The sequence below is a fragment of the Oncorhynchus masou genome, chromosome 24 (genome assembly GCF_036934945.1).
Source record: "Oncorhynchus masou masou isolate Uvic2021 chromosome 24, UVic_Omas_1.1, whole genome shotgun sequence".
NCBI lineage: Eukaryota > Metazoa > Chordata > Actinopteri > Salmoniformes > Salmonidae > Oncorhynchus > Oncorhynchus masou.
Window position 1 is genome coordinate 64630442 of NC_088235.1, and position 19343 is coordinate 64649784.

Genomic DNA, 19343 nt, shown 5'->3' on the forward strand with positions numbered 1-19343 from the left:
GTTTCAAAACCTTGATATAGTCATTGTGTGCTATGAATATGGGACCAAATACTTAACTTTTTCCTACTCTAATACACATAAGCAAATTTGGTCCAATAAAATGGGGGAGATGGATCTATGTACAAAAAGTTCTATAATTTCTAAACAGTTTACCCGATAGTTCACCCGAAATGGATGGAAAACACCCTCAAATGAAAGCTAACTGTCTGAACTTTAACCTCATAGTCATTGTATAATTTAAAATCCAAAGTGCTGGAGTACAAAGCCAAAACAACAACAAAAAATGTAATTGTCCCAATACTTTTGGAGCTCACTGTAAGTGATTTCACGTGGCGTTTCGGAAACTTTAAAAAAGTAACTTTATATAGGAGTTGTGCCCGTTGTCATAGAGATAGATAGAGGACTCATCATGGATATAACCCATTTTAGCATGGAAGTTGCCATTGAGGGCGTCCACCATTTTAAAGTAGCTAACTGGGTGGGGATTCCTATGAGTTGGGAGCAATCAGCCAAAAAAGAAAAAGAAAATGGACTACTTTAAAATGGAGATAGCCTTAATGGCGCTGCCCATGGTACAGATACAAAGATGAGTCCTCTATGTATCTCCAGAACCAGCCATAGAGCCAGCTGGCTAATCTTTTGAATACGGTGTAGTTTAAAAAAAACGGGGTCCTTTAAATTGCCCCCGTTAGGAACAACAGTCCTGAGAAGGGGACTGTGAGCCCCTAGGTGATGACTGCTGGGTCAGGGTGTCACCCATCAACAGTTCTGGACCACTCACAGTTGATTCTGTCGGTACAGGGCAGACCTGATGTGCTGTACACCATTCACCTGTAGGAATGTGTGCATTTCTTGGGACACTAGCTGCGGTCCGATGTCACTAACAAGGTGAAGTGGCGATCCGAATCGACTAAACACTTCCCCAAGCTTGGCAACCTCAGGCCACTGGTTATGAGCATCCATGACCACGAGAAATATTCTTTCTTCAAATGGACCTGCGAAGTTGACGTGTATGAGTTACCATGCCTCCTCCGGCCAATCGCACAGATAAAGGGACGTTGAGGTACGTTGCGAATCTTCTGACACGAGGAACAGGCGGAATGATTACTCTCCTCCCCCACAGCAGACAACTGGACTGTACTGACAGCTCAGTTATACTTGAAAGGTAAGGTTTCAGTTACAGAGCATCCCATGTGGATCTGCTCTACCTTTGAGGATGATGTCCATCACTTCACATAACACTGGGTTGTTTCTGGTGTTTCTCCACACTTGTGTTGAAGTGACTGGTGCATTTTCTATTTGGAGTGACTCTGGTTTGACCACAGGTAGTGGTAACTCCATTTGCCTTGCAGTGCAGTTTTGACTTGAGTACTTGATGTCATAGATGTGTGCTGACAACAACAAAGCTCACCTTTGCATTCTGTTTGCAGAATGTGATGGATTCCCAGTACACGGTCCAAAGATCCTTGTCAGCAGAAGGTCATATGTAAGAAGGGTGAACTTCCTCCCATACAGAAACTTGTGAAACTTACGTACTCCAAAAGGTATGCCTGGGGCTTCTTGTTCTATTTGTGTGTATTTACTTTCTGCTTTGTTCAATTTCCTCGAAGTGAAAGCTATCCATGTCCTTACACCAGCTTACCCTGATGTCCCGCTTTGCCATAGCAGAAGCATATGCCTTGATTTCCCTGTCTCTGATTTTCAGTTGCAAATCTGTGCACTTTTCCTGATGAACTCAACTGCTGAGCCTCTTTAGCAGCAGCAGCTAGTTCCATGGACACACTGACCTCAATGGCTTTTGCCAAGGTCAGATTACTTTGTCAATAGTGTATTTTGTGTAGCTTCACTGCGTAGCACACATACAGTTGAAGTTGGAAGTTTACATACACTTAGGTTGGAGTCATTAAAACTAGTTTTTTTAACCACTCCAAAAAATGTCTTGTTAACAAACTGTAGTTTTGGCAAGTTGGTTAGGACTACTTTGTGCATGACACAAGTAATTTTTCCAACAATTGTTTACAGACAGATTATTTAATTTATAATTCTCTGTATAGCAATTCCGGTGGGTCAGGAATTTACATACACTAAGTTAACTGTGCCTTTAAACAGCTTGGAATATTGCAGAAAATGATGTAATGGCTTTAGACTAACTGACATCATTTGAGTCAATTGGAGGTGTACCTGTGGATGTATTTCAAGGCCTACCTTCAAACTCAGTGCTTCTTTGCTTGAAGTCATGGGGAAATCAAAAGAAATCAGCCAAGACCTCAGAAAAAAATTGTAGACCTCCACAAGACTGGTTCATCCTCGGGAGCAATTTCCAAACGCCTGAAGGTACCACGCTCATCTGTACAAGTATAAACACGATGATACCACTCAGGAAGGAGATGCCTTCTGTCTCCTAGAGATGATCGTACTTTGGTGCGAAAAATGCAAATCAATCCCAGAACAACAGCAAAGGACTTTGTGAAGATGCTGGAGGAAACAGGTACAAAAGTATCTATATCCACAGTAAAACGAGTCCTATATCAACATAACCTGAAAGTCCGCTCAGCAAGGAAGAAGCCACTGCTCCAAAACCGTCATAAAAAAGCCAGAATACGGTTTGCAACTGCACATGGGGACAAAGATCGTACTTTTTGGAGAAATGTCCTCTGATCTAATGAAACAAAATTAGAACTGTTTGGCCATAATGATCATCATTATGTTTGGAGGGAAACGGGGGGGGCTTGCAAGCCAAAGAACACCATCCCAACCGTGAAGCACAGAGTGGCAGCATCATGTTGTGGGGGTGCTTTGCTGCAGGAGGAACTGGTGCACTTCACAAAATAGATGGCACCATGAGGAAAGAAAATTATGTAGATATATTGAAGCAATCTCAAGACATCAGTCAGGAAGTTAAAGCTTGGTCGCAAATGGGTCTTCCAAATGGACAATGATCCAAGCATACTTCCAAAGTTGTGGCAAAATGGCTTAAGGACATCAAAGGCAATGTATTGGAGTTGGAGTTGGAGTATTGGAGCCATCACAAAGCCCTGACCTCTATCCCATAGTAAATTTGTGGGCGGAACTGAAAAAGCATGTGCGAGCAAGGAGGCCTACAAACCTGACTCAGTTACACCAGCTCTGTCAAGAGGAATGGGACAAAATTCACCCAACTTATTGTGGGTAGGTTGTGGAAGGCTACCCGAAACGTTTGAACAATGTAAAACAATTTAAAGGCAATGCTACCAAAGACCAATTGAGTGTATGTTAACTTCTGACCCACTGGGAATGTAATGAAAGAAATAAAAGCTGAAATAAATCATTCTCTCTACTACTATTCTGACATTTCAAATTCTTAAAATGAAGTGGTATATCCTAACTGACCTAAGACAGGGAATTTTTACTAGGATTAAATTTCAGGAATTGTGAATAACTGATTTTAATGTATTTGGCTAAGGTCTATGTAAACTTCTGACTTCAACTGTACTAATGTGTCATTTATGTTACGGTATTCTTCTGGTGAAAGAGAGGAGGACCAAAATGCAGCGTGGTTATCTTTATACATCTTTAATGAAAAATGAACAATATACAAAACAAGAAACGTGAAAAACCGAAACAGCCCTATCTGGTGCAACAAACACAAAGACAGGATACAATCACCCACAAAATACCCAAAGAATATGGCTGCTATGGTTACTATGGTTCCCTATCAGAGACAACGATAAACACCTGCCTCTGATTGAGAACCACTCTAGGCAACCATAGACTTTCCTAGACTACTTAACTAAACCCAATCCCATAAACTACAAAACCCCTAGACAAAACAAACCACATAAATCAACCATGTCACACCCTGGCCTAACCAAAATAATAAAGAAAACACAAAATACTAATGCCAGGGCGTGACAGTACCCCCCCCCCTCCCGAACGCACACCTAAACCCATAGGGGAGGGTCTGGGTGGGCGTCTGTCCACGGTGGTGGCTCTGGCGCTGGATGTGGACCCCACTCCATCATAGTCTTTGTCCACCTCCTTAGCGTCCTTAGAGTGGCAACCCTCGCCACCGACCTTGGCCTAAAAACCCTAACAGAGGGCCCCACTGGACTGATGGGCAGCTCCGGACTTAGGGACAACTCGGGACTGAGGGGTAGCTCGGGACTGAGGGGTAGCTCGGGACTGAGAGGTAGCTCAGGACTGAGAGGTAGCCCAAGACTATGAGATAGCCGTCAAGTTGTCACAGTTGATTACATCCTTTCATTTACTCACTGTATATTCCTCCCTTTTCAATAATTTTGTTTTCCTGCTCCAGCATTCATCTCTAAACCTTTTCTGCTGAGGCTAACTCTCTCTCTTAGCTAGCTCGACTATGCACTTGCTTCTGCTAGCAATACACTGTGCTAACATTAGCCTAGACTAAAACCACAGAAAAAAAAAACATGTCAAAACCAACTTCCTCCAGACAGAATAGTTCCTGTAGGTTCAGACTTAGAGTCACCAATTTTTATTTGACCTTTATTTTACTAGGCAAGTCAGTTAAGAACAAATTCTTATTTTCAATGACGGTCTAGGAACAGTGGGTTAACTGCCTGTTCAGGGGCAGAACGACAGATTTGTACCTTGGGGATTTGAACTTGCAACCTTTCGGTTACTAGTCCAACGCTCTAACCACTAGGCCAATCTTGTGTTATATCTCATGAGTTTCATAACCACGTCTTTATAAAACTTCAATAATGATGAGATGGGAATTAGTTCAACCATTTATCTAAACATGTTCATCTCAACACATGATGCTCTGTGGCACAACCCCAATACACCCCAGTTTTGATATTGTGCACACCATTGTTTTTAAAAGCAAGGGAGCAACATGTCTTGCTGTGCCCTCTTCAGGCACCCAAAGAGCATAAAGATAAAGACCATGGAGGATAGAGACAAGAAGATGATTGGTCAGCCAAAAGGGATGGGAGGAAGAGGTTGACTGAGGAGAAGTTGTGGGCCCATCGAGACCAAGTGAGAGACCTATTGTCAGAAGTGTCTAGGGGTACCAGGGGTTTGGCCCTGTAGGGATGAGGGCAGGGTGGCAGAGGAGACACCCAGAGCCCCCATAATAAACATTGATGAAAGATACAACTATTATACATGGAACTTTAGATAAACTTCTCCTTAATGCAACCGCTGTGTCAGATTTCAAAAAAACTATACGGAAAAACCATACCATGCAATAATCTGAGTATGGCGCTCAGAGACCAAACAGCCAAAGAAATATCTGCCATGCTGGGTAGTCAACATTAGTCAGAAATAGCATTATAAATATTAACTTACCTTTGGTGATCTTCATCAGAATGCACTCCCAGGAATCCCAGTTCCACAATAAATGTTTGTTTTGTTCGATAATGTCCATCATTTATGTCCAAATTCCTCCTTGTTGTTAGCGCGTTCAGTCCAGTAATCCAAATTCATGACGCGCAAGCAGACGAAAAGTCGAAAAGTTCCGTTACAGTCTGTAGAAACATGTCAAATGATGTATAGAATCCATCTTTAGGACGTTTTTAACATAAATCTTCAATAATGTTGCAACTGGAGAATTCCATTGTTTGTAGAAATACAATGGAAAGCAAGCTAACTTTCACGTGACCGCGCATGGTCAGCTCGTGGGACTCAGGCAGACCTCTGACTCATTCCCCTCACTTCACAGTAGAATCATCAAACAAGGTTCTAGAGACTGTTGACATCTAGTGGAAGCCTCAGGAAGTGCAACATGACCAATATCCCACTGAGTTGAAAAACTACAAGCCTCAGATTTCCCACTTCCTGTTTGGGTTTTTCTCAGGTTTTTGCCTGCCAAATTTTCTTTTATCTTTATTTTACTAGGCAAGTCAGTTAAGAACAAATTCTTATTTTCATTGACGGCCTAGGAACAGTGGGTTAACTGCCTGTTCAGGGGCAGAATGACAGATTTTGTACCTTGTCAGCTCGGGGATTTGAACTTGCAACCTTTCGGTTACTAGTCCAATGCTCTAACCACTAGGCTACCCTGCCCCTGGTTCTGTTATACTCACAGACATCATTCAAACAGTTTTAGAAACTTCAGTGTGTTTTGTACAAATATACTAATAATATGCATATATTAGCAACTGGGACTGAGGCGCAGGCAGTTTACTCCGGGCACCTCTGGGCATCTTATTTATCCAAGCTACTCAATACTGCCCCCAGACATAAGAAGTTTTAACATTACAACATGAAATCCATGTCTTAAACATTGCTACGTTTCGGGAAATAGTAAAGAAAATGTGTAATCTGTTTGACGGATTAAAGTTACTTACCTTACAGAACAGGAAGTCAGCTAATTTCCACTCCATTTATATGCAAATCCGTTTGATTCCAACACTGGCTTGTCTGGCTGTCATGTTTAATTTTAACCTGCCCTTTCCTCACTGAAATAATGTAATTTCAGTGGTACTCTATTATAAAAAAAACAATTCTATCTCGCAGAGCTCATTCGTACATCCTTGTGGTTGAATATATATGGATCTATTCTAGGTCCTAGGATAAAACAATGAATAATGTGGAACAAATAAATAGCATCAAGGGATATCTTACAACTTACAGTAATTAACACCTTGTGAAACAGCTGTGAAAAACAACCTGGCAATATTTAAGATTTTAATACATAAACGTTGATAGGTTTTGGTACAGTTGTGTCATTCATTTATTTTAACAGATTTGTGTGTGCACTCACATGGCAATCAGACTAAAATACTGAATTATGGTGTGTGGAATATAGAGGAGGTGGTTGCTGTGTGAGTGGGAGGTTCTGGGTGACACCTGTTTTCAACAGACAGCCAGTCTCAGAAGGGGGACTTGAAGAGGAGACTGCAAAGTCCAGTTACTGCTGCTCTCTTTGTTCTGAGTGTTTGCAGTGCTAGTGTTTTTAGCTCATCTGTGTGTCTCACATATTATATGCCCAGTATGATATAGCAAGAAAACATTCTGAACAGATAATGACAACAACAGTAGCTGTAGATGATGTAATGAAAAGTTGGAGGGTGATTGGTAATGGAGGACATCAGGTGGATCCACGTCTGGGTGTTGGCTAGAACCCCTAGGTCCTGAAGAACAGGAGCAAAGTTACAGCAGAGAACAGGGTAGGAGAGAGAGACGCAAACAAGCAAACACACTTTACTGTGAGAAAGTTTGATGGATTAGTGCAGTGTTGTAAATGAGAGATATGTACTTTTCAACCCTGTTGGAAGGTATAGCCTACCTCAAGCTGGTCCCCCTCTGACTCAGAGCACAGAGAATCAGACTGATCTGAACTCACTGGTTCTGGTGGACGGGTTACCTCCTGGGGGGACTCGGACAGTCAATGGTCCAAAAGTCATTTGGAGAGGAAAATTGAAGAGGTACATTTTTATAACCTTAGCGTAACTCCCATTTCTTGCTTCCTCAAATGTCAACCAAAACTTAACTTACTTTGTCTACTGGGCTTCACTGATGTGTAAGGCCTCAGAGCTTCCAGTGGTCGACTGTCCGACTGCTCCAACTGTAGAAGATTGTTGGCTTCCACCGAAGTAACCCTAGGAAGACAAAGAGAAAAATATCAGTGTTAGGGAAACTAAAACTAGCTTCAAGTTATTTTGTATGCAAATAGTTATTATCTGACATTTTTGATATTCACTTTAACAGATGGTGACCCCTGCTCGGAGCGAAAGAACAGCGAGGTTTCCCAGGTCTCGCCTTCCTTTCGTCCTTCTTCCAAACCAAGCAAATTTCCAGGATGCCGTAGCACTTGATCCCCTTCTTGATTCTGCTCTGGTGGCTCTCCTTCTGTTTCTCCCGCTCCCTGTCCATGTTGAGTCTCACCTTGAATGATAACAGGAATACATGCAATTATATTTCATATTACAAACACATTTCTTACATATCTATTGGCGGGCCAGAAAATTAATGAACAGCGGAAAATCATTTTTAAAAACCTCCACATCCTTATCAGTCTATGCCTGAAGGTAGTACTCCAAGACGTTCTGATCTGGTTCGACAAATTCCACCACATCAGGTGGGGTTTCAGTGATCTGAAAGTATGTTATACAAAAATAGCAATAGACAAACAACAACACTAAGTCAATCAAAAATTTGAAAGACGACAGTATATGTAATAATTGTATATACAATTGCATTGTATATACAAAAAATAAATGAAACAAACCATTGGTGGAAGAATATAACCTATAACATCCATACCTTGTTCCAGTGTTCATGACCTTGGTCACTCAAGGAGAACTGTGGGTGTTGAAGATGTCCACCATCGCCTTGGCGGTGGCTTCTAGTCTCGTCCTTGATGAGTATCATACAAAACGAAAATCTATTTTTGGTACCAAGCACCCTTTTTAATGGGTTTCAGAAGGGAATTGAAAGTTAAGCACGTACTCTTCCTTTACTGACCTTAATGGGTATTGCTTCCACCCACTTGGTAGTGATCGGTCGCTGTCAGACACCAGCTGTTGCCGTTCCTGGATTTCGTGAAAGGTCCGAGGAGGTCTACCCCTAACTTTTAAAGTTTTAGAGAGACGGTTAATTTATTCTTACCCGTATCTGTGTCAAACAGTATGCAGGTTTTCATATTTGTAAGGATACTGACACACACATTCTATAATATTGAACCCTGCTGTGGTCAAATAAAGAAACCATTACAAAACAACTTATCAGGGCATAATTTGAATTGGGACACTTACTGATCATGTTCCATAGTGAAACAACTTTGATGGGTTTCAACTCCGACTTCACAGTCTTCGCCATCTCAAACTTCTGGCAGGCTGGACAGGGTACTGACCTTTAAGCAAAAACTGACAAATTGAAACATTGTGTGCTCTCTGATATGACATTCATTGAAATCATAAAAATTTCAGATATAATAGAATGTGATTGATAAACAAAAGGTTAATTCACTTGCCCAGCTGTCCACCTCCTTGACAATTCCCCGTCAGAATAAGCATAGGTTGATTTTGGCAATCATGCGCTTCGAAATGGCCAGCGTGCATCTCGGTCAGCACAGCCTCCTTCTCCTCTTCATCAATAACCCCCCTCCCCCCCGTGTCTGTCTAGCGAAGACACCTCGTTAAGGGCATTTTGAATTACCATAATTGCTTACACCTATCCATTTGATTGATCAGGTTTAACTTATAGCTAGACACCTCAATATGACAGCTTGCAACTAGCTAGCATTAGCTGGAAAATGATTGTTGAAAAATGGTTGTCCAGTTACCTAATTGAAGTTAACTGCTTAATGTTACCCTGAATTGTGAATTTCTCTGAATGTTGCGCCTCTTGTTGAGATCAGTTATGTCTTTGTCGTGGAAATTCTTACACAGGGACAATCGAAGTCAATCTTAAATTAATCATTGTTTATTGTCTGCTCGCTGGAGTGTTTCTAACCAACTCAATGCACCATAGTACTCATGTCAATCAGGAGCTCTCTTTGGGCAGTCCCAGCAGTTGTCTTATATACAAAGATACACAGACAAGTTATATTTGCATGATTTGGCATAATTAATGAATCATTATCATTTTGTTTCATCCATGTGACAGACCAATACCTCACATACCTCACAGGGCTTCTTTCTCTCTAAGCTGAGACCTTGAAACTGAGATATATTTTGTTTGTTCTCAAAACAAGGTCTGGGCGTACTGCTACTGATAAGTGAGGATTTGTACAGTCAGCCACTTGCATGAACAAATAAATTGGTTATTAGAACAGCACATGAATAGAATACAGAAATTAGTTAAAAGAAACACACAAACATTACAATTCCATTACATCTTAATAGTACTTCGCCTGGTTGGAAAGAGAAAAGAAAATCTCCTCGAGGGATGCCATTGAAGTGCAAGCTACATACAAACAGAAAGCTGCAACAGTCACTGTAGCTTGCTTGCTAGCTAACATTAGCTAAATAAAACTCTGGCTAACTACTGTGCTGGCTAGCTGACTAGGCAGGATGTGTTATATAACTAAGTACAGTAGCTAGCAACGTCAATGTAACAACAGCTTCAATTATTTATTCCTATTTAACAATATGTACTCATATAAAGACAAATACATGGTAAAGAAATTGTTCTCTTTCCAGTCGTTTTGGTCCTCTGAAGCAGCATGTAGTCAGCAGGTTGTCACCATCAGAAACACCGTCCTTGTTGAGAAATTCTGAGGTAATAATTTTGCGCAGACTGAGCAAGCCTTTTGGCAAACTCCAAGTGGGCTGTGCCTTTTACCGAGGAGTGGCTTCCATCTGGCCACTCTACCATGAAGTCCTAATTGGTGGGGTGCTGCAGAGATGGTTGTCCTTCGGGAAGGTTCCACCATCTCCACAGAGGCACTCTGGAGCTTTTCCAACACTTTTACGTTTGTGGAAATGTGAAATTAATTTAGGAGAATATAACACATTAGATATGGTAAAAGACAATAAAAAGAAAAAGACATGTGTTTCTTTGTTTGTTTTTTATACCATAATCTTTGAAATGCAAGAGAAAGGCCATAATGTATTATTCCAGCCCAGGCCCGATTTAGATTTTGGCCACTAAATAGCAGCAGTGTATGTACAAAGTTTTAGACTGATCCAATGAACCATTGCATTTCTGTTCAAAATGCTGTATCAAGACTGCCCAAATGTGCCTAATTGGTTTATTAATACATTTTAAAGTTCATAATTGTGCACTCTCCTCAAACAATAGCATGGTATTCTTTCACTGTAATAGCTACTGTAAATTGGACAGTGCAGTTAGATTAACAAGAATTGTCCTGAGAAATGTTCAAGCATACAACCTCATGCCAATCACATTATCTATTAGCTTATCAGTCCCGTGGGGGGGGGGGGGTCTTATGATCTTATGTAAGGTATTTACTTACCAAGGCTAGGGCTTACATGCATTATAAGGTATTTCTGTCCAGATTCAATTCTAGGCTACAACCAATTTACCTCTGCTAAGTGCAAGAGAGACTGACACTAACAAGTACAAAAATATTGGTAATTTAAGTGCTAATCAAATATATATCATTACAATTAAATCAAGCTTTATAATTAAAATAATTAAAATTAAAGATAAAATCAAGCTTTGGTTTGATTAGATGCCATTGTCTTTCATCGATCATTGATTGTGAGCTAAAATGCAAAATGAAAAGCGCTGGATTCCTCCTTGGAAAAACCGTTTGACTCATCCCAATATTGTTTATTATGTTCTCGATGGTTGAAATCCACCCACGTGTCCGCTGAATTCCCATGCCAAGTGGACGATGTGGATGTTGAGTCGCACTCAGGTGAGCTCACACTTGTTGGACTCCCCATATGTTCCATGCAAACCTGTGATACGGGTAAATACGCCTCATGGTGGTGGAGAAGGTAGTCAGGAATTTCACCGAAGTGATCAGCCATGCGCAAAGTCTCAGTCAGTGCCCAAATGTAGTTGTGCGCAAGACGCAACGTTTCAATCTTGGTCAGTTGAGCATCGTCCGGCAGAGCAGGAAGGATGCTTCTCAGAACATCCAATGCGGAGTTAAGACGGTGCATGCGATGCCTTTCCCTGTTGTTTGCTTTTGTCCTACGATTTACCCTCTGTCTGGGAAGTTTTAACCCCGTTTTTGATTTCATTCGATTTTTGTATTTTTCCCCATGATGTGTCAATTTTTTTCTGTAATTACTGATGTTGACCACAGTGAATTCTTCTTCTGGCTTGTCCTCTGGAGAACTTACGTCAGCCGTCACTGCTTCTTTAGTTAGGCACCGCTTAACAGAGTCGTACAGCAATTTGGGTGACATTCTGCAAAATAAAATCATGATATGGCATTGAAAAGAGATCATGAAAATAATGAGATTAGGCCTACATTAAATTATTACTAAAATAAATGGAAGTGTTTATCAACAAAAACCCAAATACCCTTTACAAACATACATGGAGGAAAAATGTATATGTGCCCTGATGTACAACATCACTTACCTTTTGGCTTCACTTTGTTGATGCACTGCCTGGCTGTATTAATTTGTGACAGGCGTCCGTTCTCTCATCTCAGGGTTCTTCTGTACCTTCTGTAGGCTATATAAGTGCTGCGGACAATGGAGAGTTGATGCGCAACTCTGCCATTTTATGTCCCCTTTATCTTATCTGTCTGTATAGAGTGCGCCTGGATCAACAGCAGCTGCCAAGTGCATAATTTGCCAAGTACCCTAAATTGCCAAGTTTGCCAAGTAGCCTAATTTGCATTGCTTGGAGATGTATAAAGCATTTCCCTAATGATACATCTAAAAATGAGTTTAAGCAGCTATTTAGCAACGTTTTCGGGTGGTTCTTAATCTAAAACCAGCAAATACTGTTAGATAGTACTGCACTGTTGGAGCTAGGAACACGAACATTTCGCTACACCCACAATAACATCTGCTAAATATGTGTATGTGACCAATACAATTTGATTTGATCTGAAATTATTTATGTTCCAATAAAGTGATATATTTAATTACTCCACTTGGATACAAACTGATGGTATGTGTTTTTCCTCCCAATACGCACACGACCAAAGCAAAATAAGAGTATTCCCTCTGCTATGCCATCGTTAATTTCGAGTTTCAGCACATTTTCGTGATTTTATATGTGAGTGTAGAACAGAATTGCTATTCAAATATCATCCACCACCCCGTATCATTTCATTCAGTTTGGATAAATTGGACACAGATGGGTAGCCTACATAGGCCTATATATGGTGATTTATTCATAATGATTTGTTTGATTAATATACAGCACAACCGTTCTCAAATGTTCACCGTAATTTCTTGTATAATTCCCTGTAAATCTCAAACATCATTAAAACTTCACATTTGATCACTGGGTTTGCTTGGAGACACTGTAGGGGCCGTGCGCCAAACTATTTGGCACTTTAGTTGAACCGTGACAAACAACAGCTTTCCTCTAGCAGTTATTATTTATTTTTCGAACAATTTGGCGCTTACAAAAATGACAAAAAAATGCACATTCACAATAATCTATATGATACGGCATTTGTGCCCACAAATAATTAATCTACGAATGTGCTTTCGAATATTTACATTTTGAAGGAGATTGCGCTTGGACAGGTGTTGTGCTGCGCGACATTACGCGGAGGCTCACATCACAAACAATTATTGAAGGAGTGAAACGTTTGGTCTGTGGTCACAAGACAAAGGTTCTATCTCTTTGTCTAGTCCATAAAAGCTTTGTGTATGCTTTGACGTGGTAGTGATTCTGTGCGCTTTGACATCGCCAAAAAACTGTATCACCTGAAAATCAAGAGCGCATTCTATTTTTATAAAATAAAAATGTATTTCAAAATTAAAACATACTTCAATTGTATCTTCATTATCAAGATATATGTTCCCCATTCTGTGAATGATATAGAGAAAGCGTTTGGTAGCCCTGTAAGACAAACAGTATAGGCTATCATTTTAGATTGCCTACAAGTGAACACAAAAGCAAACCTTAACTTTCTATCTAAATATGTATTTTGGGAGCACTCTGATAACCATATGCTTTCAATAAAATGGACAAATATGCCAAGTAGATAGGAGATGTTGCCTTGCTGTTATAAAAGGCACGAAAAGTCCAAAGTAAACTAAATATTACCGCTTTACAAATAATCATTGATGCCAAATCCATATTCGGATACAATGGACAGGTGTGAGCTGTCAGTCTTCCCCCTTGATTTTTATCAGTGTTGTGTAGTGTCTTGCTTGTTATGCAAAGTATAGGCAAACATAGACAGCCCAGTTGCTGTGGAAATGGGAGATATCGGGAAAGAGTTGGTACGAAAGTGATTTAACAATATTTAACAATAAACTAAGCTAGCTCGAGAGCAGGTGATACCTGCCCCAGTCTCGTGATTAACACTTCTACTACTTCACTTTACATCTGTTGTAATTATTTATTAAACGAAATCTATTTATTATTATTTTAGCAAACAGAAGTACCAGGTGGGGCTTTATTTTCGTCTTAAGCTTTTGTTTGAAGGACCTCTGGAGAGGGCAATCAAAGTCTAAAAACTCGCTGACCAGATTGTTGCCATCCATTTGGTACAAACTCGCGGCGAACCAATTGAATTTGTCCCCTCTTGTTCAGACACGAAAAGGGGCTGCATATAGAGGAAAAAAAGAGAAACATCCCTAAGAAAGAAAAACAACTTTAAAAAACATTTAATTACAACCCGGAGGCCATATGTACACCTTTTTGTGTATATTCTAACAATGTCTCTCCTTTAGAAAGTAGTATGTGCGCCGTTGGAGACGCGTGCGCTTTTGGAGAGGTGTGCGCATCTTGACCAGAATGACCCTGAGCACTTATCGCAAGAAGTAATTCGGTTTTGATGTGCTTTGGAGATTTATTTTCACACGCTATTTAATGTGTTCCAATACCTATAGCTTTGATGACAATACACCAATTATAGAGGAATAGCAAACCGACTTGAACATGTTCTTTCTGGTCTCAGGGTCAAATGAATACAGTTATTTTGTCTTCTTGTACAGGTTTGAGGCCCTGCGGTTTGAAATCTAAATGGAATAGTGTTTTGACGAATACGGGTCGATCTTTATCATGGGGTTTTGTCCATAGTTGATGGACAAAAACATACAATGTAAAAAAAAACAACGACGATTTTGTTAGACTTTCCATACAACAAAAGTGTTCCATTACAGTAAATTTGATATTTTATCCTATACAAAATATTCTTACCTGTTGTCCTTATTGGAGTCCTACAGTGGAATTAATAACACTATTTGTAATACTGAGCTGTAATAATAGTCTCTCTATTCTATTTACAGTACCAGTCAAAAGTTTGGACACACCTACTCATTCAAATGTTTTTCATTATTTGGAGTAGTTTCTACATTGTATAATAATAGTGAAGACATCAAAACTATGAAATAACACATGTAGAATTATGTAGTAACCAAAAAAGTGTTAAACAAATCAATTCTTCAAAGTAGCCACCCTGTGCCTTGATGGAAGCTTTGCAGACTCTTGGTATTCTCTCAACCAGCTTCACCTGGAATGCTTTTCCAGCAGTCTTGAAGGAGTTCCCACATATGCTGAGCACTTGTCGGCTGCTTTTGCTTCACTCTGCGGTCCAACTCATCCCAAATCATCTCAATTGGGTTGAGGTCAGGTGATTGTGGAGGCCAGGTCATCTGATGCACCACTCCATCACTCTCCGTCTTGGTCAAATACTGTTGCCCTTACACAGCCTGGAGGTGTGTTAGGCCATTGTCCTGTTGAAAAACAAAAAAATAGTCCCACTAAGCGCAAACCAGATGGGATGACGTATCGCTGCAGAATGCTGTGGAAGCCATGCTGGCTAAGTGTGCCTTGAATTCTAAATAAATCAATGACAGTGTCACCAGCAAAGCACACCCACACCTTCACACCTCTTCCTCCATGCTTCACGTTGGGACCCACACATGCAGAGATCATCTCCGCGTCTCACAAAAACAAGGCGATTGGAACCAAAAACCTCAAATTTGGACTCATCAGACGAAAGGACAGATTTCCACCGGTCTAATGTCCATTGCTCGTGTTTCTTGACCCAAGAAAGTCTCTTGTTCTTATTGGTATCCTTCAGTAGTGTTTTCTTTGCAGCAATTCGCCCATGAAGGCCTGATTCACACAGTCTCCTCTGAACAGTTGATGTTGAGATGTGTCTGTTATTTGAACTCTGTGAAGCATTTATTTGAGCTGCAATATCTGAGGCTGGTAACTCTAATGAATATTTCCTTTGCAGCAGAGGTAACTCTGGGTCTTCCTTTCCTGTGATTGTCCTCGTGAGAGCCAGTTTCATCATAGCGCTGGATGGTTTTGAGACTGCACTTGAAGAACCTTTCAAAGTTCTTGACATTTTCCCGGATTAATTGACCTTCATGTCTTAAGTAATGATTGAATGTTGTTTCTCTTTGCTTATTTGAGCTGTTCTTTCCTTAATGTAGACTTGGTCTTTTACCAAATAGGGCTATCTTCTGTATACAGTACCAATCCTACCTTGTCCTAACACAACCGACTGGCTCAGAAGAAATTCCACAAATAAACTTTTAATAAGGCACACCTGCTAATTGAAATGCATTCCAGGTGACTACCTCATGAAACTGGTTGAGAGAATGCCAAGAGTGTGCAAAGCTGTCATTAAGGCGAAGGGTAGCTACTTTGAAGAATCTCAAATATAAAATATATTTTGATTTGTTTAACACTTTTTTGGTTACTACATGATTCCAAATGTGTTATTTAATTGTTGTGATGTCTTCACTATTATTCTACAATGTAGAAAATAGTAAAAATAAAGAAAACCCCTGGAATTAGTAGGTGTGTCCAAACTTTTGACTGGTACTGTACATCTGAAATGTTTATGGATTATGCTTGATATGCCTTGAAATTGACTGAGCTGTAGGCCTACCAAATCAAACTAGGAGTAAGGGCGACTGTGAAAAGGACTTAATCATTATGACTGTAAAATCCAAACTTTCGTTGCTTTTGTAATCAAATCCTGCAAATTCAAATAACCAGGAAAAAAAATGCAAATAGATTTAATTTAGTATATTTTTATTGCTAATGATTTGTTATGGAATCAATAGCCTGTACTTCTCTGCGTCTCTAGCAATATGACCTGGCTTGGTTGTTTACTCTCATGGGAGACTATTTACTATCAAGTTGCTGTAATGGTGTTAGTAAGGCCAGTAGGTGGCATTATTGTTGTTCCTCTTGAACATGCTCAGACAGGATATCAACGTCAGAGAACAGTGGCAGATAGCATACATTGGGATGGCACACATTGAAAGGTCATGTAGGCCTTTATGGTGTCATATAAATGCTCCTATCAGGCCAATACTATTCTTGGAATAGTATAACTCCCCATGTTATGAAACCTAGCATAGTTTAACATAACATCAGCAGCAAAAACAATTGATGTGCTGTGAGCATTCCCACAAAATCAATTGGCTAATGCATTATTCCAGCAGGCAGCCGCACATTGGCAGTAAATTAAGTGAATTACTGTGCCCCAGGACAATTGAAAGTCCACAGCTTCAGGCGACAGTTCCCAGCCCAGAGCTTCCTGCGACAGTTCCCAGTCCAGAGCTCCCGGCGACAGTTCCCAGTCCGGAGCTTCCGGCGACATTTCACAGTCCGGAACCTCCAACGACGGTCCACAGTCTGGAACCTCCTGAGATGGTCCACGGTCCGGAACCTCCTGAGACTGTCCACGGGTCCGGAACCTCCAGAGACGGTCGGCGGTCCGGAGCCTCCAGCGACGGTCTTCAGTCCAGAGCCTCCAGCGACGGTCTGCGGTCCAGAGCCTCCGGCGAAGGTTCCCGGTCCGGAGCCTCCGGCGATGATCTACAGTCCGGAGCCTCTGGCGACGAACCGCGGTCCGGAGTCCTCGGCGACCATCCACGGTCCGGAGGCCCCGGCGATGATCGACAGTTCGGAGTCGCCGGCAACGATCTACGGTTCGGAGTCCCCGGCGACGATCCTCGTTCCGGTGCCTCTGGCGACGATCCACGGTCTGGTGCCTCCGGCGACGGTCCATGGTCCGGAGCCCCTGGCGACGATCCCCGCACCAGAGCCGCCATTGAAGATGAGGTATTCGCGAGCAGAGAGTCACCGGAGTCGCCTCCGACAGTAGATGCCCACCCGGACCCTCCCCTATTGAGTCAGGTTTTTTTCCGCACCTTTGGGGGGGGTACTGTGACTAGGGTGGGTCATCTAGGTAATTATATTTCTATGTTGGCCTGGTATGGTTCCCAATCAGAGGCAGCTGTTTATCATTGTCTCTGATTGGAGGTCATATTTAGGAAGCCATTTCCCCTTTGTGCTTTGTGGGATCATGTTTTTGTGTAGTCCATGTGAGCACTGCATTTTCGTCACGTTTCGTTTGTTGTTTTGCTTTGAGTTTCACATAGTAATAGAAGATGTGAAACCCAGATCACGCTGCGCTTTGGTCCAGTTATTATGACGATCGTGACACCGTAGTGTATGTGTAGGTATGTACAGCAGGACCAAATCTGACAGACAGGTAGGAGCATGCCCATGTAATGCTTTGTAGGTTCGCAGTAAAACCTTGAAATCACCCTAGCCTTAACAGGAAGCCAGTGTAGAGAGGCTAGCACTGGAGTAATATGATCACATTTTTTGGTTCTAGTCAAGATTCTAGCAGCCATGTTTAGCACTAACTGAAGTTTATTTAGTACTTTATCTGGGTAACTGGAAAGTAGGGCAATGCAGTAGTCTAATCTAGAAGTGACAAAAGCATGGATTAACTTTTCTGCATCATTTTTGGACAGAAGGTTTCTGATTTTTGCAATGTTACAAAGTTTCCTCCTTCATACCGCTTAGGAAGTGGAGAGATGAACCTACTTTGGTGCGAAAAGTACAAATTAATCCCAGAACAACTGCAAAGGACCTTGTGAAGATGCTGGAGGAAACAGTCCTATATCGACATAACCTGAAAGGCCGCTCAGCAAGAAAGAAGCCACTGCTCCAAAACCACCATAAAAAAGCCAGACTATGGTTTGCAACTGCACATGGGGACAAAGATTGTACTTTTTGGAGAAATGCCCTCTGGTCTGATGAAACAAAAATAGAACTGTTTGGCCATAATGACCATCGTTATGTTTGGAGGATAAAAGGGGATGCTTGCAAGCCGAAGAACACCATTCCAACTCGTGAAGCACGGGGGTGGCAGCATCATGTTGTGGGGGTGCGTTGCTGCAGGAGGGACTGGTGGACTTCACAAAATAGATGGCATCATGAGGTAGGAATATTATAGTGGATATATTGAAGCAACATCTCAAGACATCAGTCAGGAAGTTAAAGTTTAGTCGCAAATGAGTCTTCCAAATGGACAATGACCCCAAGCATACTTCCAAAGTTGTGGCAAAATGGCTTAAGGACAACAAAGTCAAGGTATTGGAGTGTCCATCACAAAGCCCTGACCTCAATCCTATACAAAATGTGTGGGCAGAACTGATAAATCATGTGCGAGCAAGGAGGCCTACAAACCTGACTCAGTTACACCAGCTCTGTCAGGAAGAATGGGCCAAAAATCCCACAATGTATTTTGGGAAGCTTGTGGAAGGCTACCCGAAATGTTTGACCCAAGTTAAACAATTTAAAGGCAATGCTAGCAAATACTAATTGAGTGTATGTAAACTTCTGACCCACTGGGAATGTGATGAAAGAAATCAAATCTGAAATAAATCATTCTCTCTTCTATTATTCTGACATTTCACATTCTTAAAATAAAGTGGTGATCCTAACTGAACTAAGACAGGGCATTTTTACTAGGATTTAATGTCATGAATTGGGAAAAACTT